Below are 18,958 nucleotides of genomic sequence, written 5' to 3'. Positions count from 1 at the left end.
GCGTCCAAGGACGCTGAGAGTCGCCTCCCTTCCTTTGTTGTTCTCAAGTACCGTCACAGAACTGCTGTGCGGGAGAGAAAAAAGAACAGTGCTCCTCCTGGAAAGGAGTGGAGTGGACTGCTCCTTTGGAAAAATTCTCCCTTTGCCTGGGTGACCTCCTCCAGTCCAGTGACTTTAAGTGACATCTCTAAGGAAGGTGACTGTCACTTTGCTGCCTCAATTCTAAACATCCTCCCAGAATCCCAGATTTGTATATTTCTCTATCCAGTTATCTAGCTGGTATCTCACAACGGTATCTACTAGGCATCTCAAATTTGACCAAAAAAACTATTGCTAACCTCCACATTTGCTTCTTTCCTATGGCCTATTTTCCTCAACCCGGTATCAGCCGTCACCACTCAAACAGTTGCTCAAGCCCCAAACCCACCAGTGATGATTTGCTCCTCTTTTCTCACCTCCTCCCACATCTCATCAATTCACATGCAAGTTCTGTTTACCCTCCCTCCATCTCCACTGACACCTCCACTCGCGTCTCTTTCCTGCTCTCCTGCTGCAGCCTTCTTACTGGACTTTCTTACTGGACTCTGGACTGTCTACATATATGCCAGGATGATCTTCTGAAGAGAATTCAGATCACTCCTCTGCTTAAAACCCTCTAGTGGGGTCTGTTGCACTTGTAATAAAATTCATATATCCTATCATGGACGTGCAAAGTCCTGTGTGTGCTAGCTACCTGTGGCCTGCTGCCTCTGCCTCATTTTATACCCCTCTCCTCACTCTCTTGGTCTGGATGCCTTGGTCTTCTTGATGTTGTTTAGTGGCCTTGGGCCTTGGCACCAACTTTTCTCTCCTGCTTTTGTACATTTGTCTCTAGTCTTTACATGGATGGCTCTCTGTGTCCTTCAGTCTCAGCTGAAATGTTACCTCTTAGGGAGAGCTTCTCCAGTCCTTCCAACTATAATAGTCACCCAGTCACTCTCATGTCCCTCTGTTTTAATCCTCTATAAGCACCGATAGTAGATGCATTTTTTTTCTTTCTGTTTTTTTCTTTTTTGGCCGAGCCACGCAGCTTGCGGTATCTTAGCTCCCTGACCAGGGATTGAACCTGGGCCCCAGCAGTGAAAGTGCCAAGTCCTAACCACTGGACCGCTAGGGAATTCCCTGGATGCATTTTTCTTGCTTATTTGTTGCTTTATTGTCTATCTTCCTCCACTAGAGTACAAGCTCTATGAGGGGTAGGACATATCTGTTTTGCACACTTAACCTCATTCTGGTGACTAAACAAGGCCCAACACATGAAAGATGCTCAACAAATGTTTGTTGAATAAAGAAATGATTAGAACTATCACACCTGACCCTGCCGAGGGTAGGCTGCAGGGTTCTTTACTATTACCTTGTGTTTGGTCTTAGGTGAGTCATTTATTCTCTCTGAGCATCAGTTTCCCCTTCCAGATAATAGTATTCTGTGATATGCTTATTCTAATCCACGAGTGTGCTTCTCACCTAGGAACTCCTGAGTGGAAAACCCACTTGCTGTCTAAGAGTTTTGAACACCCTTGGAGGGTGAGAAGGGTGAGAAGCCCTGAGACTTAATGATTCCTATCTGTTCATTTTCATGTAAAGAATCAAAACTTGAAGTTGCCAGGGTTTTTGTAGTCTCCTGTGAAGCTGATTCCATGTCATGAGACAGAGATGGAGCTGACCCTCTCAAGATGGTTGTTCTCTGAGTGGATGAGCTGGAGGTCAGGCTGAGTTTTCTCTAAGCCTTTGGTTAGTGGTACCTGGTTTGAAATTCTGGACCTGCTATTTCAGAAACAATGTAAGTACAGCATATCCATTCTATCTTATTGTATCTTAGGTTTTATCTAAATGAGGCAACAGTTACAGACCCGGACTCTTTAGGATGCTAAAGTGCTGTTCACAACTAGTCAGGAAAGGTCACCAAATAAATACTTTGATGTCTGCTAAGAAAGGAGATTAGTGAAAGCCTTGACTCTGTGTTCACCCAGATTGCAGGATGTGGGAGCATCTTCATTCTCTTTCCATTCCTTTGTTGCTCTGGGATACTGATACCCTACTAAGCTTTAATTTCTTGAAAAGCCATTTCATCAATCCTGTTGACTGTATGCTAAGATTCCTCCCCCCGCCCCACATTTGGGTCAGCCTGTACCAAAGGAGAAGGTTATCTGGGCTGTTAAACCTTGAACTGCGTGTCTTTTGAAGAGCGCATTTTGCATTTTGTTATGTCAGGATTGTAATTAGATCCGTTAATTAAGTGAAGAATGAACTTTTCCCAAACTCTGTACCTCTTTGAATTTTTGATAAGTTTGCTTAGGTTGCTGCTGACCTTTGCTAAGGGGTATGCCACTGCTCATTAATTGGCAAATTTTAATGAGGAGAGCTGACGAATGTGCTGGCCTTGACAATAAATAAAGCTGGCTTCCACTCCAGGCCTTACCACCTTTGGCTGCTTCAAAGTGTGTGGCGCTTCTTTTTTTTTTAATACATTTATTTATTTATTTATGTTTGGCTGTGTTGGGTCTTCATCGCTGCGCATGGACTTTCTCTAGTTGTGGCGAGAGGGGGCTACTCTTTGTTGCAGTGCGCGGGCTTCTCATTGCAGTGGCTTCTCTTGTTTCAGAGCATGGGCTCTAGGCGCATGGGCTTCAGTAGTTGTGGCTCGTGGGCTTCAGTAGTTGTGGCTCGCGGGCTCTAGAGCACAGGCTCAGTAGTTGTGGCGCACGGGCTTAGTTGCTCCGCAGCATGTGGGATCTTCCCGGACCAGGGCTCGAACCCCTGTCTCCTGCATTGGCAGGTGGATTCTTAACCACTGCGCCACCAGGGAAGCCTGCCTTTCCATTTTCTTAACAGTATGTTTGGAAGAGAAAAAGTTTTAATTTTGATGAAGTTCAATTTATTGATTTTTTAATAGTTTACGCTTTTGTTGTCCTATACAGTGGTCCCCAACCTTTTTGGCACCAGGGACCGGTTCTGTAGAAGACAATTTTTCCACAGACCTGGGGGTGGGGTGGGGGAGCGGGGATGGCTCAGGCGGTAATGCGAGCGATGGGGAGCAACAGATGAAGCTTAACTCGCTTGCCCGCTGCTCACCTCCTGCTGCGCGGCCCAGTTCCTAACAGGCTGCGGACCAGTAGTGGTCCGCGGCATGGGGGTTGGGGACCCCTGCTATATTAGATATCTTATCCCAACTCAAGGCCATTATGATTTTTTTCCTGTTTTCTTTTAGAAGTTTTATGGGTTGGCATTTAGGTCTATGGTCCATTTCAATTTAGTTTTTCTATATCCTTACAATAAACTCAGAAAAAAGGAACAAACTATTGATACATGCAACAACATGGATGAATCTCAAAATCATTTATGTTGAGTTACATAAGCCAGACCAAAAAAGAGTACATACTACAGGACCTCATTTCTAGAAGTTTCTAGAAAGTGCAAACAAATATATAATAACAAAAAGTAGCTTTCCTCTTTTATCTCAGAGCAGGCCAAGGGGCAAGTTTCTTCCGTCTTTTTGCATCCAGGTCTATCCAACACCAGCTGCCTCCAACATGTCGCTCAAGTTCAACCCCAACAAGATCAAAAGTTGTGTGTACTTGAGGTGCCTTAGTCGGGAAATTGATACCACATCTGCCCTGGCCGCCAATATCTGTCCCCTGAGTCTGTCTCCAAAAAAGCTTGGTGGTGGCATCACCAAGGCAACCAGTGACATGAAGGGCCTGAGGATTATAGTGGACCTACCCATTTAGAACAGACAGACCCAGATTGAGGTGGTACCTTCTACTTCTACCCTGGCCATCAAAGCCCTCAAGGAACCACCTAGAGACGGAAAGAATCAAAAAACATTAAGCACATAGGAAACATCACTGTTGAAGAGATTGTCAACTTTGTCTGACAGATGTGGCATGGATGTTTAGCTAGAAAACTCTCTGGAACCATTCAAGAAATCCTGGGGACTGCCCAGTGTATGGCTGCAGTGTTGATGGTCACCACCGTCATGACATCATAGATGACATCACCTGGTGCAGTTGAATGCCCAGCTAGTTAGGAACTACTAAGGAAAATATTTCAATAAAGGATCATTTGGAAACCAGTAAAAAATACTCCCCAAACCACAAAAAAACCCCACCCCCCAAAAAAACAAGAGCAAACAAACAAAAAACAGATTAGTGGTTGTCTAGGAACAGAGCTGGAGAGTAGATTACAGACATGCCTAGGAAACTATTGGGCATTATGGAATTGTTTATTATGTTGACTGTGATGATAGTTACATGAGCGTATGCATATTTCAACACTGGTCAAGTTGTACCCCTTAAATATGTGCAGTTTATTGTATCAATCATACCTTAATAATACCTAAAAATTTGTTCATTAATTGAATGGAAAGAACTCTTCCTCTAAGGAGCCTTGTAATTTAGCTGCCCCAAACGACTTCTGAATCAGACTTGGGTATTAATTTTCTTAAATCACATTTAAATTAGAAGTAACTTTAAAAAAAAGACCATTAAATTTTATCAGTCTCCTTCTTCCAGTGCGGTCAGTTGTCCTTAAATAGGGAAGGAGCACAGTGAACACATTTTATGGTCTCATTGCAATGTGCTGTTCTTTTTGAAATTGGTGTCTTATCTTTTACATCTGCAATTAGCTGAAGCTGGTAACTTCAAGAATAAGTCCTGCACTCAAACATGTTGGCACTTAACCCTGCACCACCGAGGGCAGCAGCTAAAATCCAGATCTTTCCTTTAGAGCAGACACTTCATTTGGAATTGTCAGAAACACGTGTAGCCTGAGGTCAGGTGCAATCTACACCTGTTCAAAAAGAGGGCCAATTTCTGAATACTAGGATTTGACCATCCTAAAAGAAACAAGTCCCATTTTCTGCTTCTCAGAATGAGTCTAATATCCAGCTAAAAGGAATGCCGGATTAAAATCTAGCTGGATGACTTCAACCATGCCACCTGAATCTCTTGGGCCTCAGTTATTTCTAGTCTAAAATATTGGTTTATTGGCTTAGATAATTTTTAATAGTGTTTCCTATAATGCATTTCTAGAATTGGTTATTAGAAACCATTTTGTGGCTCACCCTTAACCTACTGAATGCAGCTGTATTTTTGCTCCAAATGTTAAATATTTAATCAACTCTAGGTGAAACCCAAATGTAATTCATTAAGCAACTTGGTGTTGAGTCAGATGCAACAGACATGAAAAATGCTTTTTCATTAGTGTCCACTGGCTTCGTTGGTTCAAGAATTCCGGCTGATGGAATGAATAGCAAAACTGTCCTCTGTTCAAATAAACTGAATGTGTATGAGTAAAAATAAAGTAAAATAAAAGCCAGGAGCCTTTCCAGTCGGCTTTTACTAATTGTGATGTATTGATTTTCTATGCTACATTAACGCCTACAAGGCTGTCCTTTGGCTAATCCAAAAGATGAATGAAGTTAATGAAAATCATTATTTCAAAGTGTGCATAAATGTAAAGGCTGGAGAAAGGCACGTGTGCTTGTGTGTGTGCATGTATATGCAGAATGTGGAGAAAAAGACACACGATGCAGTTTTTATGTAGGGGAAGTGGTGGAGACCACCACCAAAGTATATATGTCTTATTTGTATATGGTCTTATTTTTTTTTGTCCCTTGTCTACAGATCTTGAACAATTTAACCTCTCAAAAAATAAGAATACTAAACTTAATAATAACTGTATGTTTTAAGTAATAAGGATTTGGCTTTCCTATATTTCTATTAGTCAGAATTAGAAAAAAAAAAAACCTCAACAGTTTAGATGTGAATTAAGCATATATTCACACCAAGGTTACGAAGCTAAAATCAACAAAAGCAAGGAAGGAGAGAGGGAATCAAGTATTGTCAAAGTATGTTCTAGGTACCAGGCACATCACTGGTGATTTGTATCCATAATCAATTTCTAGTAGTTTGGAGGACAGTGTTGCCCTTATATTGACATCCTAGAATTCAGCAGCCATGGGCTTAGTTAAGTGGGAGCAAGTCAGCATAGAGTGTGACTGTCTTGGATGGTGACGGTAGCATTAGTTTCCAGCCTCGAGTCCTCAGAGAAGGGCACATTTCTTTCTCTTTTACTGCCTTACTCCCAGGAGGATAGGCTCTCCTGTTTAATTTCCTAGAGCAGGGGGCATATTCCAACCCCTGGTTCAAATCTGGCCTGTTGCCTGTTTTTGTATGGCTTGTGAGCTAAGAATGTATTTTACATTTTTAAATAGTTGACAAAAAATCAAAAGAATAATATTTCATTACATGTGATAATTATATTAGAATTTCAATGTACATAAATAAAGTTTTATTGAAACACAGCCACGCTCACTCATTTACATATTTACGGCAGCTTTTATGCTACAATGTCAGGAGTTAAGTGGTTGCAATGAGACAGTATAGCCCACAAAGCCTACAATATTCACTCTCTGGTCCTTTACAGAAAATGTTTGCAGACCTTTGTCCTAGATCGTAGCAGAGATTTCACTGAAGGTTGGTAACAGGAAAAGAGAAGTCCAACATGCAGTGATTTACAGCTGTGCTCCATCCTTAGGTTTTTCCCTCAGATTGGCTTCCTGCTTTTTTCTGGAACTGTGTCAATGTGACCAAACATCAGGTAAACTGAACTGGGTCCTGAGACTGAAGGAAAGAGATATAATTTCCCCTCTTTCATGGGGTTCTCCCGAGTCCTTTTTTATTGCCTCCAAAGGATCTCTTTCCAGGATGGCTGACAGCTAAAATATCGTTTCACTTTAGGAAAACTCTACTCTCACCTACGGGGGTGTGATCTGGACCTGGGATCCTTCCAAGACAATTACACAATAAACTCATATCAGTATAGTCCCCAAATTCTGGCATATTCAACCCTGTGACCAAGATTAGACTAAGTGCAATTTGGCATCACATAGTTTTTCAGTCCTTCTAAATAAAGAGATCAATAATTTGGGATATAGCCACACTCAGAGTTGAATTTTTTTTTTTATAAATTTATTTATTTTATTTATTTATTTTTGCCTGTGTTGGGTCTTCCTTGCTGCTCACAAGCTTTCTCTAGTTGCGGTGAGCGGGGACTACTCTTCGTTGTGGTGCGCGGACTTCTCATTGTGGTGGCTTCTCTTGTTGCAGAGCACGGGCTGTAGGCGCGCAGGCTTCAGTGGTGGTGGCATGCAGGCTCTACAGTGCAGGCTCAGTAGTTGTGGCTCACGGGCTTAGTTGCTCCGCGGCATGTGGGATCTTCCCAGACCAGGGCTCGAACCCGTGTCCCTTGCATTGGCAGGCGGATTCTTAACCATTGCGCCACCAGGGAAGCCCCTCAGTGTTGAATTTAATCAGTATATTCATCCGAGAAATGGGTATAATATCATTCACTTCACTGAGTTTATCACAATAACACTGTAGCATTAAGTAACTTGTACAGTGTCACGTAGGACACAAATGACAGAGCTGGGATGTGAACCTCATTCTTTCAACTCCAAATTTTCTCTCTTCCTAATTCTATCTTTTTAAAAAATTTTATTACTTTAAAAATATATATATTTATTTATTTATTTTTGGCTGCGTGGGGTCTTCGTTGCTGTGCGAGGGCTTTCTCTAGTTGCAGCGAGCAGGGGCTACTCTTCGTTGCGGTGCACAGGCCTCTCATTGCAGTGGCTTCTCTTGTTGCGGAGCATGGGCTCTAGGTGCGCAGGCTTCAGTAGCTGTGGCACACAGGCTTCAGTAGTTGTGGCTTGTGGACTCTAGAGCGCAGGCTCAGTAGTTGTGGCACATGGGCCCAGCTGCTCCGTGGCATGTGGGATCTTCCTGGCCCAGGGCTCGAACCGGTGTCCCCTGCACTGGTAGGCGGATTCTTAACCACTGAGCCACCAGGGAAGCCCCCTAATTCTATCTTAAAAGCCAAAAAAAAAAAAGGTTTTTTTTTTTGTTTTTTTTTTTTAGTAAACCTGGGACTTTCTTGGTAAGTAAATGTTTGATTTCTATTGGACTTTTGGAAAATTTGCTGAGTTCATAGATTTCCATATCATGGCACAATAATTGGGGACCTAGGAGGGTGCTTACAAGCTCACACTCTGGAATCATAGAGAACTGGGTTTGAATCACCATTTTACCACTTACCAAACGAGGAATGTTTCTTAAGCATGTTTCTTGAGATCTCCGAGGGCCTCATCTATAAAATGAGAATGATAATGGTACTGACAGGAACATTGTGTTAGTAAATGAGATAAAAATGTACAACATGTAACTTAAAAAGTGCTCTGTAACTATAAGGTATATTTTCTCTCAGTTGGATAAAAGTGGAATTCCCACATAGCAATAGCTCACTTTTTCCACTGTGAAAGGCCCATGTCGCAAATACTATTTCAGATTTAATTTTTTTTAAAGCTCAGATATGCACTATTGAACTCCCCTTGAATTTTGCTGCCTGTTTCCCAAAGCCTTCAAATGCATTTGATGGCTGCATTGGGGAAGGGACACTCGTGGGATGTCATCATGACAACCATTGGTGCTTTTTGACAAGGTACTGAGAGTTGATGATGATCAGGGAAAAAGTGGCTTCAAAGCGCTCTTCATAATCCATTAGGCACGGATCATTAGCATGGCTCAGAAGTACAATGGAACATTTGTAGGAGTCTGTACTATCAGCAGCCCACAATGAGCCCATTCTTGACACCACAGACTTCTAACATCTCAGTTCTAAGAACTGCAGTGATGGTTGACACTTTTCATTTCAAAGGACAGACTGAACATGCTGCTCTCTATAAAGACATTATCAAATGTACTTTTAGAGTTTTAAAATATTTCCATGTGGAACAGTTATGTTAAAAAGCACTGTGTGCATTTATGCGCTGCACGTGAGAATATTAAAAAGTGAGATACAGTTTGTTCATTTCGTAATGGGTGTATTTTCCCAAAGTTCTGCCCTAATTTCTTTTTTTTTTTTTTTAATATTTATTTATTTATGTATTTGGCTGTGCCGGGTCTTAGTTGCAGCACGCGGGATCTCTAGTTGTGGCATGCGGGATCTAGTTCCCCAATCAGGGATTGAACCCGGGCCCCCTGCGTTGGGAGTACGGAGTCTTAGCCCCTGCCTGGATCACCGGGGAAGTCCCGCTCTGCCTTAATTTCTACATGTGTATCCACATACATAAATACCTAATTTATCAATAAGGTCTATTCATACCACACCACACTGGACCAACAACACACATAGAAATTATATAAATGTATCCTTGTCCTATTTTCAACCATTTCTCTCTAATGCTCATTTTCATTTAATTCTGTCCTGTTGAAAACTTTTCTGTGATAAACTCTAGATGGGATTATCATCCCATCTCAGGACATATGTGAAGGGGAAAATGTAAGAGAATTTAACTCACTTTTCTTTCTCAAACTTTTCTATGTAGAATAAAATGAGGTCACAAGTCATGTACATGTTCATACCGTTGATTTGATGGGAAGTGCTGAGGATGAGGTGTAAAACCCATTTACTTTGTTTAATTAATAGTTTTAGTCAGTCAGCCAGATCATTGGTTGCCGTTCTTAGAGTCAGCTACAAAAGCGAACTATTTGTATCTTATCTGTCAAATTGTCAAGAAGAAAGTCAGTGAATAGTATATGAAGGCTTCCTTTATTTGAATCTTTTTCTCTGTTTAGTGGAGACAAATCTCTTCCGTGATAGAGTCTGCTTGCATTTTATGAGCAATATTACAATACCTTCTTTCAAATCTCAGTGTTTAACTGGTTCCAGTTCTACAAGTCATCACTTAACCCAAACTCTTGAGGTTCTGTCCTGGATGAGTAACATGTCCTCTTCATTTGTATTTGGACCATGAAGTAAAACATTCCTGAGTATAGAACACTTCAGTTCCACAAGCAATGCTAACGATGCCAGTCTTTTTATTTCCAGATTCACATTATGGTGATACAAAGGGCTGGGACTAGGCATTTCAGATTTAACAGGGCCAAAATTAGATTGCCTTTTTCCTTCCCTGATCCACTCTAATCTACCCCAAATTGCCCTTTTTTGGAAATGGCATATCCATCCTTCCCCCCATTCTAGTCTCATACTCTAAACAAGCCATCTGACATCTCATATTTTTTCACTCCTTACTTATATCCAGTGACAAATCCTGTCATTTCTAGTTCCAAAATATTTCTCTATCTCACTATCACCACACCAGCTAAAGACACCCTTATTTTATGCCTCCTTTCCTTCAATGGCATGTCTCCCCAGTGGTACTAGTTTTCCCTTCTGTATGATTTTCCACCTAACTGCTAGGTAGAGCGTTTTAATAGGCAGTTTCGATCATGTCACCATACTGCTGAAAAGCCTCCAAGGGCTTCTTCATGCCATTAAAAAAATCCCAAATCCTAACATGACTCAGAGGACCCCACATGGTGGCCCCCATCTATTTCTACAGACTCATTTTCTGCCTTTGCCAACTTGCTTACCGTATTTTACCCACACTGGCCTTTTCCAGTCCCTTTAACTTGCCAAATTCTCCTACTCTTCCCTCAATGCTGGCCCATGCCTACTCAAACTCCAGGTCTCAGAATTGGAGAGGCTTTCTCTACACCCAGCTATACTCCTAGGTAAGGTAGGTTCCCCTTGTTTGCTCGTTCATGACACCCGTTATTTTTCTTTGCTGCACCTCTCCTCCATGGTTGTGTATTCCTGAACCTATTATTGGATGCCTTTTTCCTACTAGCTCAGGCTCCAAGAGGAAAACACCACTCTGTTTTGTTCACTGCCATTTCCCCAGTGCTTGATAAGAGTTTGGCAAAATGTAGGATCTCAATTAATAATGAATGCATGAATTTTCAGACAATTAAGCACAAAATAGATTAATGTTTCATTTTGATTAATTTAAGCAAATCATACCAAATTATACAATCAGAAAAGCTCGCTATTTTTGGCCCTTAATTAACCCTTTATAAAAGTCAGATGCTATCCCCATCATCACCATCATCATGAGCTCAGTGTACTTCCTGGATCCTATTGAATGGCTAAGGTGGGCAAAGAGGCAGAGTGGTCAAATAAAAGACAGGATGCTCTGTTAAATTTGAATTTCAGATAAAACACAAGTAATTTTTTAGTGCAATATTTAGGACATACTTATACTAAAAAATTATTTGTTATTTATCTGAAATTCAATTTTAAACCAGCATTCTGCATTTTTATTTACTAAATCTGGCAGCCCTACCACAAGGAAAGGGTCATTTGAAGTTTTTAGAAAGTTTGTTTCAGTGAAGTTTATAGATATACCAAAAGGAGAGGCACACAGAAGCTGGGGCAAACACCCATCATGCTACTGGATCATTGAAAGGTTCTGAGTGATAGTGGAAAGACTGTGGGATTTGGAACCAGAAAACACAGGGACCAATTCAGGCACAGCCATTTATCAGCAGTATGACTTTGGGAAACTCACTGGACCACTCTGAGGCTCAATTTCCTCATCTGTAAAATGGGGAGAATATCTGTCAGGTCGTGAAGATCAAGTACGTTACATATGTAAGCAGAGAAATAAACTGTAAAACACTAAAAAAAAAAAAAAAAAGGAGAGGCACAGAAAATAAAGAAACCTTGGAAATCTTTGTGATGGAAGTATTTTTGTCTTCCAGTTTTATTAAGATATAATTGACAGCACCATATAAGTTTAAGGTGTGTAGCATAATGATTTGACTTACATACATCAGGAAGTGATCACCATAATAAATTTAGTGAACATCCATCATCTCATACAGATGCAAAATAAAAGAAAAAGAAAAAAACTTTTTCCTTGTGATGAGAACTCTTAGGATTTACTCTCTTACCAACTTTCGTATATAACATACAGCAGGGTTAATTATATTAATCATGTTGTACATCACATCCCTAGGACTTATTTATCTTATAACTGGAAGTTTGTACCTTTTGACCACCTTCCTCCATTCCCCACCCCCTACCCCTTGCCTCTGGTTACCACAAGTCTGATCTCTCTTTCTGTGAGTTTGTTTATTTGTTTTTTGAAGTATAATTGACCTACAACATCATGTTAGTTACTGCTGCACACATAGTGATTTGATATTTCTATATTATTACAAAACGATCACCACTGTGATGGGAGTATTATCCAAGTTTTAAATTCATTGCTGTTGTATGAGATGGTTAGGATAATTGCTTAAATGAAATGGCAATCCTTTGTTGATTGCTACAGGGGCAGTTGAAGGGACTTGGAAATTTGGTTAGTCAAGACCTGTTGACCACAATCTTCATTATTATACAAAACCCATAATTGGAGTCCATTCTAAGTGACAGAATCAGCCATGGTAATGCTTATCTTATCATTGAGCTTACTGGAACCAAGACTCATTTCAGATAACTAAAAATGCATGACTATCCATATGATTGTGCCATTTAAAAACTTTGGTATTCATGTTCTCTTTTTAAACCTGTGAACTTGTCATTGAAAGATAAATTAATAATTTTTCATCAAAAAAATTAAATGATAAAAATAACATTTCCTCTTATCTGTCTTTGCCAAGTCATACTTAACACTGATTTGTAAAGATTATGTGTTGATTTTAAGCATTTTGCCAAAAAGTATATTTGTGTATTCCCCTAAGACCCTACAGTGTTTACTTAGAATATAATGTCTTGGGGGGGTGGGGGAGGGATGGACTGGGAGTTTGGGGTTAGTAGATGCAAACTATTACTTATAGAATGGATGGACAACAAGGTCCTGGGATAAACCATAATGGAAAAGAGTATAAAAAAGAATGTATGGGCTTCCCTGGTGGCGCAGTGGTTGAGAATCTGCCTGCCAATGCAGGGGACACGGGTTCGAGCCCTGGTCTGGGAAAATCCCACATGCCGCAGAGCAACTAGGCCCGTGAGCCACAACTACTGAGCCTGTGCGTCTGGAGCCTGTGCTCTGCAACAAGAGAGGCCACGACAGTGAGAGGCCTGCGCACCGCGATGAAGAGTGGCCCCCACTCGCCGCAACTAGAGAAAGCCCACGCACAGAAACGAAGACCCAACACAGCCAAAAATAAATAAAGTGTAAAATTAAAAAAAAAAAAAAAAAAAACTCACCCCAAATCCCATCACTTAAAGAAATCACAATTCATATTAAAAAAAAAAAAAAGAGCTTCCCTGTGGCGCAGTCGTTGAGAGTCTGCCTGCCAATGCAGGGGACGCAGGTTTGAGCCCTGGTCTGGGAGGATCCCACATGCCGCGGAGCAACTAGGCCCGTGAGCCACAATTACTGAGCCTGCGCGTCTGGAGCCTGTGCTCCACAACAAGAGAGGCCACGATGGTGAGAGGCCCGCGCACCGCGATGAGGAGTGGCCCCCGCTTGCCGCAACGAGAGAAAACCCTCGCACAGAAACAAAGACCCAATGCAGCCATAAATAAATAAATAAATAAAAATTAAAAAAACAAAAAAACAAAAAAAACAAAAAAGAATGTATATATATGTATAACTGAGTCACTTTGCTGTACAGCAGAAATTAACACAACATTGTAAATCAACCATACTTCAATAAAATATGTAATGTCTTGATATAATTTTCTATTTATGGCAATACACATGATACAGTCATTCAAAAGTTTAGTTTATTAGAATATTTAACATTTACCTCAAAGACTTAGTGTACTGTGATACTAAAGAAGATACTGTGGTGTCACTTTAAAGAAACAGGGGGTCTAAGATCAGGAACAAGACAAGGTTGCCCACTCTCACCACTATTATTCAACATGGTTTGGAAATCCTAGCCACAGCAATCAGAGAAGAACAAGAAATAAAAGGAATCCAAATTGGAAAAGAAGAAGTAAAACTGTCAGTCTTTGCAGATGACATGATACTATACATAGAGAATCCTAAAGATGCTACCAGAATACTACTAGAGCTAATCAATGAATTTGGTAGACTAGAAGGATACAAAATTAATGTACAGAAATCTCTTGCATTCCTATACACTAATGATGAAAAATCTGAAAGAGAAATTAAGGAAACACTCCCATTTCCATTGCAACAAAAAGAATAAAATACCTAAGAATAAACCTACCTAAGGAGACAAAAAACCTGTATGCAGAAAACTATAAGACACTGATGAAAGAACTTAAAGATGATACAAACAGGGCTTCCCTGGTGGTGCAGTAGTTAAGAATCTGCCTGCCAATGCAGCGGACACAGGTTCGAGCCCTGGTCTGGGAAGATCCCACATACCGTAGAGCAACTGGGCCCGTGAGCCACAACTACTGAGTCTGTGCGTCTGGAGCCTGTGCTCCACAACGGGAGAGGCCGCGACAGTGAGAGGCCCGCGGACCACAATGAAGAGTGGCCCCCACTCGCCACAACTTGAGAAAGCCCTTGCACAGAAATGAAGTCCCAACACAGCCAAAAATAAATAAATAAATAAATAAATTTATTTAAAAAAATATGAATGAGCACAATAATGAAATTCTTTTTTTAAAAAAATGATACAAACAGTTGGAGAGATATACCATGTTCTTGGCTTGGAAGAATCAACATTGTGAAAATGACTATACTACCCAAAACAATCTACAGATTCAGTGCAATCCCTATCAAACTACCAATGACATTTTTCACAGAACTAGAAGAAAAAATTTCACAATTTGTATGGAAACACAAAAGACCCCCAAATAGCCAAAGCAATCTTGAGAAAGAAAAATGGAGCTGCAGGAATCAGACTCCCTGACTTCAGACTATACTACAAAGCTACAGTAATCAAGAGAGTATGGTACTGGCACAAAAACAGAAATATAGATCAGTGGAACAGGATAGAAAGCCCAGAGATAAACCCATGCACATATGGTCACCTTATCTTTGATAAAGGAGGCAAGAGTATACAATGGAGAAAAGACAGCCTTTTTATAAGTGGTGCTGGGAAAACTGGACAGCTACATATAAAAGAATGAAATTAGAACACTTCCTAACACCATACATGAAAATAAACTCAAAATGGATTAAAGACCTAAATGTAAGGCCAGACACTATAAAGCTCTTAGAGGAAAACATAGGCAGAACACACTATGACATAAATCACAGCAAGATCCTTTTTGACCCACCTCCTAGAGAAATGGAAATAAAAACAAAAATAAACAGATGGGATCTAATGAAACTTAAAAGCTTTTGCACAGCAAAGGAAACCATAAACAAGACGAAAAGACAACCCTCAGAATGGGAGAAAATATTTGCAGATGAAGCAACTGACAAAGGATTAATCTCCAAAATATACAAGCAGCTCATGCAGCTCAGTATCAAAAAACCCAATCCAAAAATGGGCAGAAGACCTAAATAGACATTTCTCCAAAGAAGATATGCAGATTGCCAACAAACACATGAAAGGATGCTCAACATCACTAATCATTAGAGAAATGCAAATCAAAACTACAATGAGGTATCACTTCACACCGGTCAGAATGGCCATCATCAAAAAATCTACAAACAATAAGTGCTGGAGACGGTGTGGAGAAAACGGAACCCTCTTGCGCTGTTGGTGGGAATGTAAATTGATACAGCCACTATGGAGAACAGTATGGAGGTTCCTTAAAAAACTAAAAATAGAACTACCATATGACCCAACAATCCCACTACTGGGCATATACCCTGAGAAAACCATAGCTCAAAAAGAGTCATGTACCACAGTGTTCATTGCAGCACTATTTGCAATAGCCAGGACATGGAAGCAACCTAAGTGTCCATCGACAAACGAATGGATAAAGATGTGGCACATATATACAATGGAATATTATTCAGCCATAAGAAGAAACGAAATTGAGTTATTTGTAGTGAGGTGGATGGACCTAGAGTCTGTCATACAGAGTGAAGTAAGTCAGAAAGAGAAAAACAAATACCATATACTAACACATATATATGGACTCTAAAAAAAATAAAAAAGGTTCTAATGAACCTAGGGGCAGGCCAGGAATAAAGATGCAGACTTTGAGAACGGACTTGAGGATATGGGGAGGGGGAAGGGTAAGCTGTGACAAAGTGAGAGAGTGGCATGGACATATATACACTACCAAATGTAAAATAGATAGCTAGTGGGAAGCAGCTTCATAGCACAGGGAGATCAGCTCGGTGCTTTGTGACAACCTAGAGGGGTGGGATAGGGAGGGTGGGAGGGAGACACAAGAAGGAGGGGATATGGGGATATATGTATGCATATGGCTAATTCATTTTGTTGTGCAGCGGAAACTAGCACAACATTGTGAAGCAATTATACTCCAATAAAGATGTTAAAAAAAAAAAAGAAAGAGGGGGTCTAGCTATAAATATAAACATTTCAAAGCCATCATGGAGTAGGCAAGGGGCAGCTATGTATAAATGGAGTAATTCATATGTCCACAGAATTTTAGAGCTGGAAGGAACCAGATCGTTAAGTCCAAGGGCTTCATTTTACAGATTGGAAATATCTGCCCAGAAAAGTTAGGTGATATCCATGGCACACAGCAAATGAGTGTTTCACCTGGGAGTAGATCCAGCTTCTTTGCACTGTGTTTTCTGTATCACAATTTATTTGTTGCTTTTCTGGTTGTAGAATATTTTGAGTCAATCTAAATCCAAGACTAGTTGTTGTAAGTATGCCCCAGAGCCCTTTTCATGCCATCTATTCCATGCATATGTGTATTCTTATTAAATATAAACTCATGTGATAATTGGTTTCAGAATATCATTTTGGAAGATCCGTGATGATTACTTTTATAGGAAAGAAACTCAAGCCAAATAAAACTCACTCTGAGGTGCTGGATTAACCTCATGATAAAACCGTCATCCTTATTTTATAGATGAAGAAGCTGGGAATCAGAGAGGTTAATTTAATTATTTAAGGCACATAGCTTGGAGTAGCAGGTTTTGGATAGAAAACCAGGTTATCCAAATGATTACATCTATACCCTTTTGTCCTCAATTTTTCAGCACCTGTCCTTTCTCCTTTCGTAGCTTGTGACCTCCCTTTTTATTTCACTGAAGCGAACTGAAGCAATCAGAAGAAAATTGTTACAGCTTCCCCATGACAAATCTGTCTAATGCCGACACCTTCTGCACATCTCCCTTTCATAGAGGAGGAAGTGTCCGAGCTCTTATCTAATTTCCCCTCCCTACACACTCTGTAAACAAGATCTCATACCTGTAACATGCTCAAGAGCTTCAAGCCTGCACTTAGCCCTTTCTCTTCCGAATCATCAGTTAACCTCTTTTTGCTAGATTTTTCCAGTCAGCATAAACACATGGCCTAATCTATTGTAGCTCATCTTTAAAAAGTCCTGCTCCAGATACTGTAAACTTTGTGCACTTTTCTTTATAGCAAACTCCTCAAAAGTGTTGTCTCTATTCTCTGTTTACTTAATCTTCACTCTATATGCTGTCCTCAATCCATTTTTGCCCTCCCTACTTCCTGAAACCACGCTTGTTATGGTTACTGGTACCTTTAGCTTGCTGATTCCGTTGGTCCCTTGTCAAACCTCATCTCATTTGGCCTTTGAGAATCTTTGGAACGGTTGAGTATTCCTACCTTGTTGACTACCTCCCCACCCCCATATAATTTGAAGACATTCTACACTCCTATTTTTCCTCCTACATCATAGGTTGCTTCTTCTAAGGTTCTCTTCAGCCTGCCCTCCTCTTTCTTAACCTCTATATTGGATCAGACTAGGGATCAGACCTCATACATCTTTTCTTCTCTTCTTTAGCCTAGGTGATGTTATTCAGTTCCAAGGCTTTAATCTCCATCTGTATTCTGAGGGCTCCTAGTTGTACATACCCTTGGACTTCCTGAGTTCCAGGATGTGTGTATGAATGAATGACAGATATCACGTCTCCCTTTGCACAGAAAAGACACAGCAAGCCAAAATAAGAGTGCCCAAAGGATTCTCACCCTTAGTTCTAATCATCTTGTGCCACCGTCTTCACTTTTCTTCTTTGTGGTTAGAAAGATGTCCTATTTTAGCACTCAAAGTCCACTGACTGTTTTGGTTGCTATGCAGAGTGTATTTTACATATAACTGTCCCTCCCCAAAGAGCCGCTTATAGGTTACATTGGAATGTCACTACTTGTGCCAAGACTTCAAACAATTTTATGACGATTTGAATTAAGAGTAGGAAATGAAAGCCGCTCATTGCAAATTGGCTTCTCTGCCGTCCCAGGAGTCAATTTCTACTTTCAAACAGTTAGGAAAATGATGAGTATTACTTTTTTGGTTATTAACTGTATGAGTGACACTAGAATTTCAGCCTGTGTTTTACTGAGGTTTGTGGTTTAAAGCCTCCGATATTATGAAATGCATGGTTGTTTAAAATGGATAAAATATCTGAAGAATTATTTATCTCCTGGGAAAAGTAGAGCAAATCAGTTAGTATATATCAAAACACAATATGGCCAGATGTTTGTGGATCATCTACAAGATTGATGGAGCCGCCTCATATCCTTTTATTATGTGGTAAACTTTTACAGGTTGTTTAGATTTGTCCTTTTCAAACTTCGGTGGTGATATCTACAGTGGTTTAATATATTAGTGGTTTACAGGAGTGCTAAAATTCAAGTGTTAAACAGGACACATTGTCCTGGAGTGTCTGTTTTAACTGACAGTTGTGAAGGGAAATATTTTGATATTAAAACAGGCATGATCATTTTATTAAGCATACCTTTACTGACGAACAACATTTCAAGGATATTTCACACTTGGGATGAACTACTTAAGACTTTCCTGAGAGCCCCCAGCCCTAGGGTCATGACTTTATTCTTCCCTGGAGTTAGAACAGCATTGGTGAGAAATTTGGACAGCACATTCACTTCTGGGGTGGGGGGCGGTCACATATATAATATCATCTTTCTTTCCAGTAGGCTATGAGCTCCCCCAAATTAAGGACTGTATGTTACCTTATTTTGTAGTCCCATAAGGAGCACAGTGCTTGGCACGTAGATGAAAT

The 18,958-nt window shown here is 40.3% G+C and overlaps 1 long non-coding RNA gene across 1 annotated transcript in view; it reads left to right on the top strand.

Annotated features, from left to right (window-relative positions):
* Window positions 1-308: 308 nt before the first annotated feature.
* The window catches only part of LOC309617229, a 105,745-nt gene continuing 87,095 nt past the window's right edge, over window positions 309-18,958 (top strand). The window contains exon 1 of the long non-coding RNA XR_014237817.1: window positions 309-7,739. This is a non-coding gene — a long non-coding RNA (uncharacterized lncRNA). The remainder of the gene's footprint in view (window positions 7,740-18,958) is intronic.

The sequence above is a fragment of the Balaenoptera borealis genome, assembly GCF_965194805.1.
Source record: "Balaenoptera borealis genome assembly, chromosome: 19".
Lineage (NCBI taxonomy): Eukaryota > Metazoa > Chordata > Mammalia > Artiodactyla > Balaenopteridae > Balaenoptera > Balaenoptera borealis.
The sequence above is the reverse complement of the archived record's forward strand: the minus strand, read 5'-3'. Positions and strand labels throughout refer to the sequence as shown.